Raw genomic sequence first — 19,109 nt, 5'->3', positions numbered from 1 at the left:
AAAATATCTGTGGGTCATTCATTCCAGTGGTTTACTGCCTGATAAGCTTTAACATCTTTTACCCTAACCTTAATCTGTAGATTAACCCAATTTATTCTTCTCTTTCATTCAGTGGCCAAGAAAAGCAATTGATCATCGTCCTGTTTGCAACAAAATTTGCATAACAGAGACCTCATATCTTCTCTGAGTCTTCTTTTGTCTAGATTAAATAAAACAAATTCTATCAGCATTTCTTTATAGGTCATATCTTCAAAACCCCTCATCATTCTTACTGTTCTCTTTTGGACTTTCTCTAGCTTGTTCAACTCTTCCTTAAACTGTGATGACCAAAACTGTACAATATACTAGATATGGCCTCAGAAGCACTGACTTGAATAATTATTTTCCACATCTTGCACAGAGTAATCCTGTTCGTGTTTTACAGGATCACATTGTTAATTCATGTTTCATTTCTGACCAATTATCACCTGATTAGCCAGATATTTTCGGCTTGCTGCATTTAATTTCTCCTTTCTGAGTGTAACGTTTCCCACAAAACTTGAATGAATATCAACTTGTCACTTTAAAGGTGCTTTCCAAACTTTTGAATGCTGATCCCCAGGAAGCGCCATAGACATGTGAACTTTGTTAAAACCTTGATTTTATCTGCAAGTGTTACAAGGATACATTAGTCTATCACCAAAATTATTAATGAAAACACTGAAAAGAATACTCTGTCCAGGACAGACAAATGCAGGACTGTTCACATGCCTTCATAATTTGAGGGGAGACTAACAGTAACTGATAGATTCTTATACATCACGTGATATTGATTAAACGGAGTCCAAGTTTGCCTACAGGAATGTCATGTGGGACGGGGTGAAGGAGTGTACTAAACGCAAGTTGTGTTACATCTACAGATTTCTATAGATCTGTTATCCTGTCAAAAGCATTCTAGAGTTAAATTCACTTCTTGGAGATATTAAAAGCTTGCTCTAGACTATTTGCAAGGATTCAGGTCAGACTGGCTATGACATCCTTGTTCTCTTTTTTTTCTTATTTTGAAGCCCAGTAAATATATTTACATTCCTCCAACCCCCAAGGACTCCCTCAACGTCCATGAGTTCTCAAAATGTAGAAGATTCAGAGAAAGCTCTCATTTATTAATTTTTACTTTCATTCATGAAATTTATTTTTTAAGGTCTTTTTTATAGGCAGCCATACTTCAGCATGTACCTCATCATATATGTCCTCCCGTTTCTCATATACCCTATGTACTCCGTAAAACACTTCCATTGAGTATCTGGTCAAATAATTCTGTATGATGCTGCATGAAGACTGAAGCAAAGAACAGCACCAAATTCTTCAGCTTTCTCTACATCATCCTATATTTACTTTCTTCTTCATATTTTATAATGGAAAGATACTGTTTTCTTATTTTTATGTCTATGAGATCAACCTAGCCTTTTCATTATCTTTTTTTCCACCACTTTCTAACATACAGTTTTGCATTACTTTATCTTTATTTCCAGGTTATTTTCTATTCTTATGCCTAGTTACACATACCTTTCTTCAATTTTTATAGGATTTCTTTCTGGTTCAGGTTATCAAAGAGCTTCTAACACAGTCATAAAGGGATTTTATGGTGTTGCTTGTCCCTTTTGCATCTCTCAAAAGGGTTTGGAGCTCTACTTCTACCAGAGTCTGTGTCTCCAGTTATCAATATACCTAAGATGATCTTCCTCAAGGAGCCTACTTACCTGTTCCCTAAATTTGTCAAAGTCCATAATCCTCATTCTACTGTTATGCATCTCCCTCTCTGTGAGGAAGAAGATTGAAAGGTAGGTTCCAATTGTTTATTCAAACATGTTATTCAAACGTTCAAAATTTGAGTCTTAGACAATTGGACAGGGTCATAAACAATTGTCATGCTCAGATTAATAAACCCAGGTCTTCAGAATGTCAAAACAATACCCCACACCCTATCCCACAACTCTCTTTCTCTTTGCAAAAACTTCTGCATTTTTTTCAGGAAATTCCATGTGTCTCAGAATAACCTTCTCCCCTTTAAGTACTAATAGTTGACCACTCAAAAACATGACTAGTATAAATACTGGTACTGTGTTATTTACAGGGAAAAACATTTGATAACTAGACACAGTTAGCATTCTGTTCTGTGATCACCATCTTGAAAAAGCTTCACTTACAATTTGAATTCAGGAGTACTGGGAAACAGTTTTTAATACTTGCTAGCAACTGGGAAAAAAATTAATGTTGTTTCCCTTAAAATAGAGAACAGATATATGGAACAAGACAAATATTAATACAATGGGACTCCAGAAGACTGAGTTGGGTGCCAGACAAACTATGAAGTGCTTTAAAATACAAACACAACACAGAAGGCAAACTTATTTAAAGGAAAAAAACAAAAAAGCATAGAGTATAAAAGAAATCCTGCATTATTAGAAGGTATATAATTGGCAGATAAGGTGCAATTTTACTTTGCCACAATTTACATCTTGTTAGCTACTTCACAATAACTACCTGCAAGCCTGGTCTTACTCCTTTGCAAACAGGAGGAGGATAAACACATTCTGTAGGGTCACTGCACACTCAACCACGTCAGCATACTGTAGCTGACATTTGGCAATCTAAACCTTGGATCACGTCAGAGAAACCATTTGTGTCGACATCAACAGAACCAGTTATCGATCCCCAGCGTTACTGTTATGATAGCCTGAAAATATTTTGGCTAAAACATTAATTCACTTGAAATTTTAACGTTTACAGTGTGTTTTGTACATGCCTAAACAAGACTGGAGTGATGAATTTTGCTGTCTAACAGAGGTGGTATACCTCAGCAAATAATTTCTCACATTAATAACCTTTCTTACAGGAGTTGAGTGACCTTGTATAAACATATTCACTCTTTCTATCAAAAATTAAAACATGCAGCATGATTTGACAATCCATCATTTTCCTTCCTACAAAATAATAGAAAGAAGGTGCAAATCCCAAATGTGTTACATAAATTATGCATGTTGTCTATACACTACAGAATTCAGAGAACATATGCATTTCCGTAGCTTCTAATTAGGCTTTTTATAGATAAGATTCTTCCCACTGTGAAGCAGTTAAAAATACAGACAGTTGTCCCCACCCCACCAAGACCCCAATCCACCAAGAAATCCAAAATAAACCCCAAAAGATGGCATCACTTTACAAATCAGAAGAACTTTTTTAGACTTCTTGGAAATACAGGAATTGAGTCATGTTGCATTTAGTAAAGATGGACATCAAGGGCCTCCAATTGTAGGAAAGATATTGTTATAATATAAAGTCTTATGATAAGGCTGAAATTCAGGATGCATTAATATGAAATGGAATGGTTTTGAGGGTTTGACATGTTCAAGAGTTTGAACATAATCCCAAATATTAGTTGGCAATACATACACTTTAATAAGAGAGCAAGAACAAAGTATCAAATTAGTTCCTACAATCTAAATACTACTTAACGATATGTCAGAACTGCTTTGTAGAAGCCCTGTTTGTGTCTGCTCAGAACATTAAATCAAACCACACATTTAAAGCTAGTAAGCAGAAAATTGGGTTTCCAAAACCAATTCCAGTAGTTAAAATAAAGGATCATACACAGCATTAAGCAAGATAGGTATCCTACCAATTTCAGTCAATACTAGCAGCATCATGTAGCTCGGTACAGGTGAAAAAAAAAAGACATTATTTTTTTTTTTATGAAAATAGCTAAAAACAAAACCACTGAAAAACTGTCCCAAAAGATTAATGAAGTTGAATAATGGATTTAGAAGAAAAAAAAAAAACAGACTCTGATTTGAATAGTCTTTTATGCTATTGAGATCAAATCACTACTCTTGATCTTAACTAATGTTCTTATCACAAGTTTGCTTTTATATTTATGATAACACAATGGTAATAACTTCCACTCTCAAGTAATCAAAAACATAATTTGAAATCTAGTATTTTATTCATGATGGTTACTGAAATATATATTTATAAACATAATCAAGTCCTTCTTGAGCTTAACACATTCTCAGAATATTACCCACAGAGTTACTAACCCTGACCTATTCCTTTGGAATAAAGCACACAACAGAACTCAGTATGTGAAATGTGTGAAAGCAAATGTAAAATAACCTGGATCAATTGGACTTATTTAGGGCTACTGAATAATATAAGTCCAAAAAAATTCAAAACAAGCATACATAAAAGCTTTTTTTTGTCATATCCCAGCTGTCAAGAAGCCCTAAAAGCAACCAAGCAAGCCAAATGCCACAGTTTCTTAATATGGTATGGATATAGAACATAATCCTCTACAAAACTACTTACATACTAAATTTAGTATTCAGTATTTCAATAGTGGGTGCAAGAGTGTTTCATAAAAAGCTAAAAGAGGCAGAGGAGATGGATAAATAAAGATATGATTTACAGTCAGAACTGTATGAAGGACTTAGTAAAACTGAAAATCTTTGAAAATATGCTAAACTTTGGCTAAACACAGAAGTTTAGGTTTCAGCCCAGACTCAATGAAACATCTTCTAAAACAAAAGCAAACAATTGCAATAACTGCATAATTGTTTTCTATATTGTAGTTGGCATTTCATAATGTGACAACAGTCCAAAGACTGGATGAGATTCAGTTACCTAAACAGAGATGTCTAATGTCATTTAAAATGCCCCAGAGACTCCCTCACATAACAGATTATGACATATCTGCTGTTTCATAGGGTAGATAGAACATAGGACTATTAGGTCAACTACTTCTAGAAGAGCAGCATACTTGGGGTATGCCAGGGCATCCCAAACTGCATGGGACAACTATGTTCAGACATCTGAATTCCACCCGAAGTATCCACATTTTTATTCCTTACTTCCCTGATACAGACATCAGCTAAGAGACTTTTTTATTGTTTCCAGACATGTAAAATCACACACACACTTTTGATTTCACCTTTATGCACAAGCCTTTCTTTTCTACCTGTTAATCTAATTTATTAACACTTTATGCCAGTGTAACAATTCCTTTTCGTGTTCATTCTGATCTTAGCCTTAATAGGTTCATCTTATCTTCGGGCAACTAACTATGGTACCTACATTAACTCAGTTTTCATTCTAGATTCTCAGCATGATTCAACCCACCTAGTACCTGAACTACCTTCTGCTGTTACCTCTATTTCCCTTTTAACTAGCCAAGAAGTACTAAGTTTAGCACTTCAGGTGGCTGCTTAATTTGAGAGGGACCCACAGATCAGTTCTCAGATGTGGCAAAACTAAAATTCAGCAGAGATGCGTGGCAACTGTAACAAGGTGGCTCTTCACCTTCATGCTCCTCTCATCTCAGGTACATCACAGGCTGGGTGGCTAATGCCAAAATTATGCGGTGCTTTAGGACTGGAATTGAGAACGAATCGCAGGCATGTCTCCATGCAGTGTAACTGAAGTCAGCTGACTGGTATGGGATGGAGACAGTGGCACTTAGAGCACAAAGGAGAGCTCTTGGAAGAGGAAGACTTCAGGCCTGGAGTCTCTCATTTCTTCTTAAAAATAAATCATTTATTCTGCAAAACAGCAGCACAGCTCTCAACTCTTTACTCAATTTAATGTTAGAGCAATTCATTGCTCTATTGCATGGTAGTTTTCTCAAGTCATTCAAAAAATATGAAGAGACCTGATCCTAAAAGAGAGCCTCTGGAGATTTACCCAGATTCAATTAAAAAAAAATAAACATAAAACTAAGATCTTCTCCCCAGAATCCAACAACGTCTCCTACCCCACACAGGCGCGTGGATAGAAGATCAATACTAACCCTGCATTACACTCTGTTACTGCTTCAGGGCTTTCCACGCCTATCGAAAAGGTAGATGGACCATCATATGGAGCGCTCTCCCCTTCTTTTGCACTACAGCAAAATCACAAACCCTCCTCTCAGGGCCTGAAGTTTTTGCTCCTGCTCTGTGCTCTTCCTGGTGCCCACGGGAACAGCCAGAAAGTACAACCATTGTAACTTCCAGTAGAGAAAAAATTGCATTTAATTCTGAGGGTTCAGTCCAATTCTCAGAGTTCGTACAATAAATTGACTGGTGAAATGTTGTCAAGACTTCTCTCTCAGCTTATGTTAATTTTTTATACAATCTACTTGATTAGAATTTATTTAATTAAAATCACATTATCCATTACGTGAGTCACTGATTCCCCAAAATGCAAGGTTACTTACTTTGAATAACTTACACAAAGCTCTTCATTCCTGAAGGAGACAAACTAAAAATGTACTTCAAACTGAAAACAAACAAACAAACAAACAAACAGAAAAAGGGAAGGGGGCAAATGCTGGGAACTCAGAAGGGAGCTGAAAGTACTGTGAAAGCAGAAGTGGTAATGAAGCAGAGAAGACTGGAGAGAAGTTGACATTACTGGAGGGCTCTCCCAGACAACAGGCAAATGTGGGTTTACTGCAGTGGAAGAAGAAAGGCAGAATAGGTTTAAAGACACAATTGTGCAACAAACCAGGCTTCATCCTTTCTACCCTTCATGGAATATGTTTCTGCTGAAATTCTGTTTTTAAATGCAAACCCTTCAGACCCCCAAGAAATTCTCCTCATGCACCCACACTGTGTTTTCTGGCTTGAATAAGTTTGTTAGTAGATAAACACTGCCGCTGCCTCATGCTTGAAAAGTTTTGAATGTAATTGACTGTCAATGATATGATGATTTATAATGCAATCTGCTGCTACTTCTGCTGCTGCAGATAACTCAAATTTGCCTCTATTGTATTAGATATGATGAACTTGACAATCATTTTCAATTTTCCTATTTGGCTTTCATTCAGGTTGATGTGGCCAGTAACAGTGAATTTTCATTGTTCTCCCCAGAAAGCAATAAAGGAACAGGAGCTTGTTTTATATGAAGCAGTTGGCTGTTTCCAAAAGACTCATTTATTGTGTAATGAAGCTTCTGCCAAGCAAAATATTTAGCAAAAAGTGGGGAATGAAAGTTTTGTTTTAAATCTTTATGTTTTACTGAATCAAATACTGGCCCAATGGTGCTACATGGAAAAGAAGATAGGTGACAGGGAGAAAAGGAGCCTACAAACATGGGGGACGCTATCAGCTGGTTAAGATTACACATTTCCATAATTCTGGTCATACGCAGATCTGGAGGCTCTGACTTCTCTAGGGAAGACAGCTGAAAGAGATTGAGATGTTCACTGTTTCTGTTTGTGGGGAAAATTAATAAGGAATGGAAAGGGAAAGTGATAGAAAAGACCCCAGTGCACATAAAAATGAGTTTAAATATATGCTTCCCAGACAAACAAGTACCATTTGACAACCCTTCAATTTACAGCTGCGCTATCTTGTGAGGCAACTACTCAGGAAGTTAAAATATTTGATTATTACTAGCCATAGAGATAAGCAAATCAGTCTTAAAGTGACACACATTAGACTATGAAAAAACTTTGTGGCTTTGGATAAGCCAGCTTCCAACCTCTCAGCTGTATTTTCTCTCCTTATAAAGGAAAGATAATGACACCTGCATTTGTTCGAACTTGCTTTGGTATGCGCAGACAAAACATAAGATGTAAAAATGACATATTTCCAGTCCACATAACGGCTTCTATTTACAGAGTTGCATCTGCTTCCTCATCTAGCAAAGTTTTCATAATTAGTTGCAATGCAGTTGTAATGTCACTCCAGCTACCACATGGAAAAATGAGCTGGGTCCTATTCTGCCTCATCCATCACTAAAAGGGACTGGCATCTAAGTTTCAATATGTGAACTCTATTCTTTGGTTAAGAGATGAGAGACAGATTTAAGATCTCAAGTTCAGTTTGAACAGCTGGCAGTTAGAAAAATGATTTTCTGACTTGCAAGCTAAACACGTTTAATAGGGAAATCATTGAGAAAGAATAAATATGGAACTCCGCATTGTCATTTTCATATAGTTACCTTTTTGACTGTAACTGCATTTCAAGAATGACATGATTTACAGTGTCATGCTTTCTGTGTATGAGCATTAATCCCATTATCATTCATCCACTATAAACTATACTGCTGTAGAGGTTAATTTAGTTTCCAAATAACATGAAGGAACTTTTTTAAAAACAAACTTTCGAGAAGCTTAGGCCAAGTTTTGGGGAAAATTAATGGGGTTTCTCCTTTTCCCCAATTCAGTCATAACTAGCAATCACACTTCACACTTGTTCTTACTTACAGTATAAAATATCACCAACAACAGCATGAAGAATGTTATTATAAAATATGTGGAGTGCACAAATATTTGTTTGTTGTGAACTGATATTGTTTGCTGGACATTTGTTATAGCAATTCAGGATTGGAAAGCATTAAGTGATTGCTTTTTCCTTGCAAAAAATTTGTGAGAATCTATAGTTAGACCTTAAGCATGCACTGTAAACATTTTACTTCTTTAGAAAGAGGAAACATTTTTATCAGTTGAATGATATGCAATTGTTTTCTGAAAGGCTTAGGAATTTTTTTAATAATTTGTTCATAAAGCTTGTAGAAGAAACAAAAGATATACCCGTCCTTATTCAACTTAGGGGAAAAATGCAAGCAATCCTATAAAGTGCCTTCAACAATATGAATTTGTATTGTATAATTAATATGTAATCACACATCAGTGAGGCAAGCTGCATCACTTCACCTTGAATGGCTGGAGTTACTGAAGAAGAGATTTCAGTTGGAGACAAATGTGAAACTGATTACAGATTCTAACAGGGAATCAGCCAGAACAGCGAAGGTAGTATTATGATGTGGAAAAATGCCTGCAGTTACATACAGATAGGACATGAAGCAACAATTTAACAAGATAAAATCTTCTGCATGTGGCCTATCTCTCAAATAGAATTTTACTTTTACTCCCCAAGTAGAATTTCAAAGATGCTCTGCCACTACTGCTTTACTCCCACAGAGCGACATTTACGGCTAGAAACTCAGCAGTCATCTGTGGCCGTACACCATGAGAGACTATATGGATTGCATTTCTCTACACCAGGTAAAGTGTGGGCTCCAAGTACATATGCACAACATTTTCTCAGTCTTGAAACTCAATGATCAACTTAAATGCAAAAACATTAACTGACTTCAACAGCCCTCGGAGACAAACAAGCAAGAATCGCAACTACATCTACAGAACCACGGCCCGTGCGTGCAGGCATAAGATTTACTCTTTTTTTCCCAAATAAATAATAAGAAAAGATCCTTCCTTCAGTGTAAAAGCAAGCCATATTTGTTGTTTAGCGAAAAACTTGGTTAGCATAACTGGTTTGTGTCAGTACATGCTGCTTCAAAATTCAAATGCCTTTCAGTCCCAGAAAGCAGAAACAAAACAAAAGAGAACATTTGACTGAGAACAGAAATGTAAAATTACAATGTAGCAACAGTGCAGAAACTTAGCAAAATCTACACGTTCCTACAAATTTGATATCATATACATATTTGCTATTATCTTTAGGAGTTTTCAGATGATACCTTACTCATATGCTAGTAAAGTTGGGAAAAAACCTCCTGAGATGCAGGCTGGTTATGGTTGACACACTAAATTGTAATTCATCCCTTTCTGTCTACAGTGTTATTTGTAGAGAGAGAAAGAAAAAATAAAGACAAGCTTTTTTTGGTGGCTTGTTTAATCTGCTAGAACCTATTTGAGGTAATCCCTGCTCCACAGTGGCTCCCAGTGGGAGATGTAAGCTGGCAGCAATACAAGCATTCCCCCAAAAAACTGCAGCTGAGACATCTCTTTTAAAATATACTCTAAGAACAGGGAGCTGAGCTCTTTTAAAAAAACAAAACAAAACAAAACAAAACAAAAAAACACCACCCCCACCCCCAACCCAGCCCCCCCCCAAAAAACAGAAAAGCAATTTTCTACATGCAGTTGTCAGTATGGCACCTCAAGTTAACAACAGAAGATGAGAAATCCCTTGCGCCTTTATGTGATAACATTTAAATGGCAAGTTGTTGAAAAATTTGTTGAAAAATGAACCACCACACATACATGAGCTGAGTACACGGTTTCTCTCTGGAGTTGGCCTCTGGGGTTTCAATCTTGTAACAATTTTAGCTATATAAGCAAAATTTCAGCCTTCTGTACTCTAAGCACCAGATTAAGTTTTTAGGAGGTCTGTATATCTTCATCAGGACAGTTACATATCCTAAGTGTTTTACTTTCCCTATCATGCCAACAAGATTTATGAATATAAATTTCCAGGCAGAAAAAGGTATTCACTCTTTAAACAAGAAACCCCTTGAAATTTGGTGTCTCTATTCACTACTCTATCAAACAAAGAAAACAAAAACCACACACAAAACAGTGCCTGAACACGTCACACTGTATACAGCTCCTCTGAACTGTGGTAAGCACTACCTGAATCCTGCAATGTGTACAGAGCTCAAAAAATGAAGTTATTATTAGAGCTTTTATGAACACATAAAAGCAATCCAGTGATGAAGAACTTCCTAGCATTTTAGTGGTGCTTTGCTACCTAAGAAGCAGCATGTAGTTAAAGAATTCAGTTTTTCTAAAGAGATGCTTCCACATGCACACTTTGATGACAGCAACATAAATGTATTCTGATGGGAAAAAAAAGAAAAAAAAAAAGTCCTTACTATTTTTCCTTAATGTTATCCTTTCCTTCTCCCCTTCATTGCTACAGAACACACAGACCAACATTTTCAGACCTGACACTTAACGGCTCAGCTCCTGAATCCATATGGGGTATATTTAACTGCAATTTTTATTCAATTCACTATGGGTGCAGACACTTAGCTTTACACACCAGATCTGAAAGCATTGGTTATACTTCAGACAAAATTGTATCACTGGGTGGGAAGCCATAATATCAGAACTGGTGAAAGACCACATTCCTTTTAGATTGTACTACATAGCAGAAATAGAAGAAATATTTAAAAGGCATTGAAAGAGAGGTGGTGCAGTGTGGCTTTTTTGAGAAACTGTACTGTACGCATGAGAGAGAAAAGGGGAATTTAGCTGTCATGCAAAGAGCTGGACTGCCAGCGCTAGAGATAGTTTTAATTTATAGAGAGAACTGCAAGAAGCAAAGAACACTAGCATGCTTATTGTCAGTGAATAGCATAATTTACCTTTAAAAGTACCTCTGAAAATGAAAAGAAAGTCAATATAGCTGTGATAACTGAACTAATCTTTGCAATCTCTATTCAAGTGAGAGAGAAAAATATGTATAGGGGACTCCAAAACTAAATCTTCAGCCTATGTCATTGCAGAGGTTTCTTACCTAATTTAAGTATTTGTAGTCATTTTGTTGTTGAACATTTTATTATGAATAAACAGCAATAAATGTATTTCCCGATCTATACCTTCAGAGGGTGTTCTTAGTGTTTCAGTTCTCAGACGTCAAATACTTTCTCAAATGGAAGTGGCAGTGGCATTTGCTGAAACACCTATTTTTCCAAAATGGCATTTAACCAAAACCAAGTTTCTAAGCCTTGTCTTCTACCGAACCTCAATTCCATAATGGCAGCCCTGTCATGCAAACCACCTGGAGCTGGGGATCACCTGGCTTCTGTTTTTCTTGATGCAGACACAAAAGTCCCAATGCTGATGGAAAGTTTGTGGCTGCATGCATTTAAGCATGCCTTAGGGGCCTGATTTACCAAATTATCATACACATTAGCATCCAGTCAGGGTGTGTACCCACACTTCCTTTCTCTAGGAAGAAAGGGCTTAGAAAGGGGGAAAGACTGGAATATAAAGGTCTTGAGGTAGTTGCACAATCAGAATCTGATCAGTTGATATGTGCATCCAGCCCTGGGCCTTTGTGTAGCTAAAGCCTCAGGCTCATTTGCAGGGCCTGACCTTGATCTGTGGTTTCTGAGCCCAGTTTTCTAGTACAGTGCAAGAATGCCAACTTAAAATACAAAATGGATTTAAGAGAAAAAAAAAAATGTTTTCTTTAAGTGTCCAGTATGAAAAGCTATTTTCAGCATTGCTTGGTTTTTGTTTCATTTTTCCATCTATGCAAAATACTCTCCTGTTTTTTCTGTTTAGCAACTTGAATTTCAAAGTAGTAACCTAAAAGAAAATGCTCTGGATCATATTCTTCAAACTTGTCAATGACTCTGAACTTTATAAGTGACATCAAAAAGAAAAAAAGAAAAAGAAGAAAAAAAATCTCTTTTATAATCACAGGCTTTGGGGTTGCATGCTGTTCTGGTAAACCAAATGTTCAGATGGGATCATGCTTTTTAATACCAGTAAACATCATACTAGGTAAACAGAGATAACATTAGAGTGCTGTAAAAAAATGTCATCACAGAAGTTAACACATTATGGTAATGGGCTTGTATCACTTTATGGGGAATAATAGCAAATTAATCAGAGGGAAGTTTTAGGTGCCTGTCCACAAGGGTTGCGTGCAGAACAGGAAAGAACTGCACAGGTGCAGTTTCACCCTCCACCTAATTGCTGCCTGCCACAGAAAAAGGTAATCCTAGCCGTCTTCATCTCCCAGCACTCCTGCAGCTAGCAGATAGTTGGTTCTTACTGATTAGTGGAAAAGAACTTTTTTTTTTCTCCTTTTAAGGGATACAAGATAAGCAACAGGAAGCACAAGGGCACAAGGGCTGGGAGCATCCCTGTTGGCAGCAGCCTGTAATTACATCAGATTAGGTATAATGTGATACTATGCCCAAGGCCGTCTGAAGTTTTAGCACTGCCCATTACATTTTGGTAGACAGAGAAGAGAAGAAAGGAAAGCTCTGCTGTCTACAAGAATTGCTGAACTACATATCTGGAAGATGGAATTGGAGGTTATGGGAGCCATTTGCTAAATATGACAGTCAATGCACCACAAATCCCCCCGTCAACCCACAGGTCAAGCCTATTATTAGCACTATCCTAAAGAAAATTGACACTTCAGCAAGCTAAAGTTTGTTTAAACACCAAATTTTCTCGTGTGAGGGTACATGTACTCCTAACAATGTTTCTGTGAATAAATCAGAATTAACCTTCAGTGGATCTCGTCTACCAAGCAGACACTGCTCTCTGTGCTACAATAAAAGCAAGGTTTCAAAACTATTACCACGAATTCTTCCTTCCCACTATTTAGCCTGAGGCTGCCTCTACTGTTCTGACTTTGAAGACTCATAGATCCCTGTTACAAGTAATAGCTCTATTTACTGGCCTGGGCAATTACTGGTTATACCTGACCACAGATGGTTTTAGTCAGAAGGTACAAGTACAAACATACCAGGCTTACCTCTCCTGTTTAAAGTTCCAGTCAGGAGGTCATAGATGATACTGGAAAATTTGTCCAGCACACTTATAGTAACAGAGAAAGACAGGTAAATAAAGCAACTTCTTTCCCTGTTGCCCCCAGAAACTTTCTGGGTATTAACCAGCAGCTGTCATGGCTACAGAAATTAGGAAGGGTAAAGACTGGCATCAGTACTGCTGTAATAAAACTCCTCCATTTATTCTCCTTCAGATGAAATGGTAAAGCATGCTCTGGCCAAACACTGCCAAAAGAAATTGCAGTGGGAGGTATTTTAATGCAGAGAGTTGCTAGTTCTTATTGAAGTTTGTCTTTTTTTTTTTTTTTTTTTAACTCCAGTAGACTGACAGATCTTTCAAGGATTTAGCATCTAGCAGTCTGTTAAGCTGACAATAGTAAAAGGTTCAGGGTGGGGGGAGAGGGTGAGAATGACAGTGGATAAGGTGAAGAGAAAGGAAAAACAAATACTCTCGCATAATACCCAAAAGAACTTTTTTCCCCGCCTTTAGAGTACAATTTAGTCTGTGCATCAGTTCCTACAGAGACACTATAAATCCAAGTTACATAGCCACATACCAAATGCACCTAGGGAAGCCACTTCTCTTTTTTCCTTGATAAGGTGTCCCCTTCTGCCACTACAAGATGAGTAAATTACTCCACCTGTCTAACTGATCCCCAGTATTCAGCCTGACACTGACAATGGCAGTGCACCTGTTAGCGTGATGGACAAGTGATTGGCAGCATGGCATTTGCTGCTTTCTATAATAAGTTGGTTATTATACAATGATGTTGACAATCTAGAGAGACTGCAAATATTAAAGTGTAACTAGGTACAGGTTTGAAAAAGAAAAAAAACAGGTTATGGGTGAAATGTGACCCTGAATGAATTTTATGCCAAAGGCTTCTTTCATTTTGAAAAGAAAAATATCAAATTTTAAGTATGACACTTTTTCTTAGGAGAAAATTATTCTATTTACGTGTAGTCACCAAATGTCAATTCTGAGTTTTCCCATAAACTAAGCACAGGATTGCAAGTCACTGCCTTGATCAGCCTCTCAGGCATATTGCATCTATAAATGCAGAAAGTGTAAGCAACTACAGTTACAGTCTTTGTAAGAATATGCCTTCTGCAGCCATAGTAAACTACCACTTTGATGCAACTATTCCATTGTCTTCCCCATGGTCCTACTATGTGTCTCCCTTCTGTACAAGCATAACTCTGGACCAAGTGTCACTGTACTGTTTGAGAACAGACAAAAGCTTCACCAGCTATTATTAGCAGCTGGAAGTCTGAATGGCCTTGGTATTTAAGAGTTACCTAGGACACCAGTGTTTAGGCTATAAAACTTACTGGCCCACCTTGGAAAAGAGAATACAGCTCCATTCTGGAATTTAGCAACTGATAAGAAAATTTCAGGCAAATGAATGTTCCATTTAAATCCAGCATCTTGTTTCCAGCTGTTACCAGTATTGTGCAGAATAAACCCACTGTACCCATTAGGCACCTCTGAGGTCATCTCATCTCTATTTTTCATCCTAATTTTTAATAGCAAGGAATTAGTTTAAACCTTGAAATGGGGAATTTTAACCCCAATACTATTCTTGCTAGCATTACTTATCATAGTGATTGATATTCTTGCTCTTCACTTAAATGCCTCCAAACTTCCTAGTGGTTTATGTTTTTTATTATGTCAAACTGTAATACATGACGGTGCCAAATTGTTACTGTTTTCCACGACAGCATTTTGCCCTGGAGCATTTTACTGTGATTAAACACAGGCAATTCATGCAAACTATGAAGCCTGAACATTATGATGTGACACCCCAAAAACTATAGAATTCTAATTATATTGTTTATGTAAGTACTACTTGACTTTCCCTTTCCTTTCACTGTGATATACCAGATGTATAATGATACAGGTCCTGTTCAGCAAATAACATAGTATACGAATTTTACATGGTGTTCTAATTAAACAGCTAATCCTGGTCCCAATGGCTACGTTTGTCCTAGTACCCTGACCAGCAGCAGGTCACAGCCTTGAACTCTGGCACACACATATCCACATGGTCAAACTGTTCACTAGCCTGTAAACTGTCCACTGTTTGGACTGTGAAAACTCTTAACAATTCCTTAACATGGTTCAAGCTGTCAGTATGGCCTGAGACTGCTCTCCCAGGAGGCAACCTTTTTGGGGGAGGGAGAACAGACAGGCAGGGAAGATGGACAATAAATGTTTACGTGTATGGCTGTGATCAGTGCTGTGACGTCTGAAGAATGGAATTTTCCAAATCCTTTTGTTAACCTCTAATTAAAACCAACACATTCTAGAGAAATGGACAACACATGGAAATACATGCTTTAAATCAATGTTTAAGCAGTAAGCTTTAACTGTCCTCATTATACCTAGATTGTTTTCAAAAATGAGAATAAATGCATCATGCAACCTTACTAAAAAACTTCCACATTTAATTTTGAAGTTTTTCTGCAAACAGAAGGCTAATTGCTGATTCATGATGTTACTGCTAGAAAAAAACCTACAAGATTCTAGCCATAAAATCTCCTGAAAGGAAAAACAGTAAAGCTTAAAATGAAATTACGATATTGTGTGTTCACATGACACCATTAACAATTCACGTATTTATGAATAGCTGATAAATTAATAATGTCTTAATAAATTTGTAATCCACAGTAATTGATTATCCACAAATCTTATAATTCAGCATTTAAGTTTATAATCAAGGGTTTCAACCACATATTGCAACTTCTACAGATCTGCGTAAAGCCATAACACATGGTATTCACAACTGTAACATGCTCAGAAAATACACTGAAATAGCTTCTAACCCCTTTTAAACATTAGGGGGTACTTCAAATAATTATTTCTTATATACAGCTGTTACTTATATGTACATGCACACACAGAGACACATATATACACACATACATACAGAAATAGTTTTCTAAATTTAGTGGGGGAAGAGTCACTAAATTAGAAGAATGCTGAAACAAGCAGTTACACACTCTAAATGACTGCTGCAATGCAAAATCCAGTCTCACAAAGCTTGCATAGTGACTTGAAATCTATAATTTTTTCCAATCCAAATGCTATTTTTCAATTCAGTGGGCCTCAAGCTTTTCAACAAAATGGATCAATTTGAAGCTACTCATTCAAAAGGGCTTCTTAAATGCCAGTCCTACAATTCAACATGACAGAAGAGACAAAGAGTCATCTTCATTTCCAGTCACAATCAGCTGTGCGCACAGCCCCACATCAGTGTAGGGCCACTGGACTGTGCTGTAGGCAGAAGTCACTCAGGAAAGTGCAAACAGCCTTCCATTCTTCTTTCCAAATTGCAACGAGGACAAGAAAATTAAATAACTTTTTAAAATACAAAGTGGTATTTTTTAATTCCACTTCCTTCAGACAACTCTGAACTATTATACCAGGGTACGAATGGAAGAGGTGACTGCTTTTTAGCTAAGTAAATGAATAGTGAGCCCTTCCCATGTACAAGAGCGCTACTGACTTTCAGTGACTTCACTGCTAAATGCTAAACTCAGTCCTCAACACGCAGTACTTTAACCTGCGTAAGCCCTAACCATGCTCAATTGCAATTATACAGCACAAGCATATGCCAGAGGTCTTATACCAGAGATCTGGTAACGGTTCAGAAAAGAATGCAGTCTCTGATGGCTGTGAAAAAATGCTGCCATGATACCATGCTTGTGAAGGAGGAGGTGGTAAATGAAAGTTCAAAAGCCTGAAGCAGCTGCTCTGTCTCCAATGCACACCTTTACCCACGTAACCTAACTCTTTGATCTCTTGTAGAGATTTGGCTGCCCTATGCTGTTTGCAAGCAGAAGGTATGTCACTGCAGATCCATTTGTATGCAGCTGATTTGTTTCTATACAAATGCTTTAAAAAGAGGAAAAAGAGCTGTGCTGGTGAATAGTACAGAAAGAATGAACTAAGTGTAGGAAGCACAGCTCGTATTTCAATAAAGGCCACAGAAACAGTACAGTACATTAGGATCTTTACAGGAATAGTAACAAAAACACAAAACTGGAAGTGATTCTCAGATATTCAGAGGATTAAGAAATTTCTTTCTGTACTGGTTTGGACATTTACACGCAGAAAGTGCAGGACCAGACAGAGAGAGTAGGACAATGGAAGAAGTAAAGGTCTGTTCAAAGACTCTTCCTACCTCTAAAAACTGTCAATATAAAGATTTGAGAGACACAACACAACAGGCATGCTTATCCTTTTTTTTTTTTTTTTTTTTTACCAGGCTCTGCTGGGTATAACTTTGCTCCCTAGCCTGCCTCTTTGGGATTTTTTTGTGCCATCATCTTCTCATTTGCTGTAACACAAGCTAGCAGCAGAACTGTATGTTGACTGGATACAGTGCCCTACCTGCGTCTATTAGCTCCTTTGAAGCCCAGCAGAATGCTACCTCTCATGAGATGGCACCCCATCTGTCCAGGTTTTTGAAGTGCTGAGCTAACCCAGCCAAGCAGACAGCATCCTGGCACATCTCTCACAGAAGGCTCTCCACTCTGCCGTGATGCCACAGCATCTCAAGTGCAGAAGGTTAATAGCATGAAAAAATTATGAAATAATTTCATTTCTGGAGAAAGTAAAGATACATTGAGCTGGCCCCAAAATGCATTCTGTTCTCACATTTAGCCACTGGTTTATGAAGTGTGTCACAGAATAAATTAAGATTCCCAAAAACAGCATACCTGTCTTGCCCTTTTGAAGCTCAGTTGCATCCAAACAAATCAGGACGTTCCGATAGGTGTCCTTTCCACAGTACAAAAAAGGCCATAGGTTTTGTTCACAGCCAGTTCTGCTGTGTTGTTTTGTTTGCTTTTTATTTTCCCTTTTTACAATGTTTCTGATTGATAGTTCTATCAAATCTGTGGTAGTAACCAACTGGCAAACAATGCTCCAGTGGAAAAATACAACAGAATTTAATACAGATAAAAATAGAGTTCTACAGAAGTTTTTCCAAAAATACACAAAACAACCATGGTGTATGGGCATCTTTTAAATCTACCTACTTAATGTTCTAACAGGATTATATGGGAAGACAATACAGTGGAAGTGCTAGGTATGGTACTCGGGTATTATTTCCACTAGCAGATATTTAGTTCAACAGAGCAAGTCACTGAAATTATTACCCATGACTGTCTCTACATATGTATTCAACAAATACAAAATTTAGACCTGTATAGTAGGCAATCTGAATGTGGCTTATAATATTCTAGATTTTATAAAATGTTTAAAAACAAATTATTTTAAAATGTTACATCCTAGTAACTCCATGGAGTTTTATTTTGGAAGGCCATCCCAAAATGTCACAATGCAGAGAAGACTGTATCATCAACTAATATCACCTTGTCCTCTGTTGATACTGAACATGTGATGGTTATCTGTGAAAGCTACCCACTGTGTATGTCGCAATATATATTTTGCAAAACTATATCATTTTTTCTAGAGAAGATAAGACATAGTAGTGTTATTTTCTTATAGGCATCCTTTTGTCATATTCTTCTTGCCTCACAGCCTGTATAACACACCCAGGTATCAACAAGGTTACATCAGTAATTTGATAGACCCAGCATCCGTCAAGATTTCAGTCAAGAAATCTAGTAAATCTACTGAAAATTAATCTTTTGACAAGTCATGCTATACTCCTAGTAACAGTGCTATTCTTTTGTCATAAATAGGTCTCTTAGCACCATCACACAACTGCAAAATCATTAAGACACAGTCCCTCTTCTCTAAAGGGTAAGAAAAACTAGAAAAATACTTCCTTAGT

The 19,109-nt window shown here is 37.1% G+C and overlaps 1 protein-coding gene across 4 annotated transcripts in view; it reads right to left on the bottom strand.

Annotated features, from left to right (window-relative positions):
• The window catches only part of PCDH9 (protocadherin 9), a 696,978-nt gene that overhangs the window by 444,595 nt on the left and 233,274 nt on the right, over positions 1 to 19,109 (bottom strand). The gene's annotated exons all lie outside the window — the stretch shown is intronic.

This window comes from Aquila chrysaetos, chromosome 14 (genome assembly GCF_900496995.4).
Source record: "Aquila chrysaetos chrysaetos chromosome 14, bAquChr1.4, whole genome shotgun sequence".
NCBI lineage: Eukaryota > Metazoa > Chordata > Aves > Accipitriformes > Accipitridae > Aquila > Aquila chrysaetos.
This window is presented reverse-complemented; position numbering and strand designations above follow the sequence as displayed.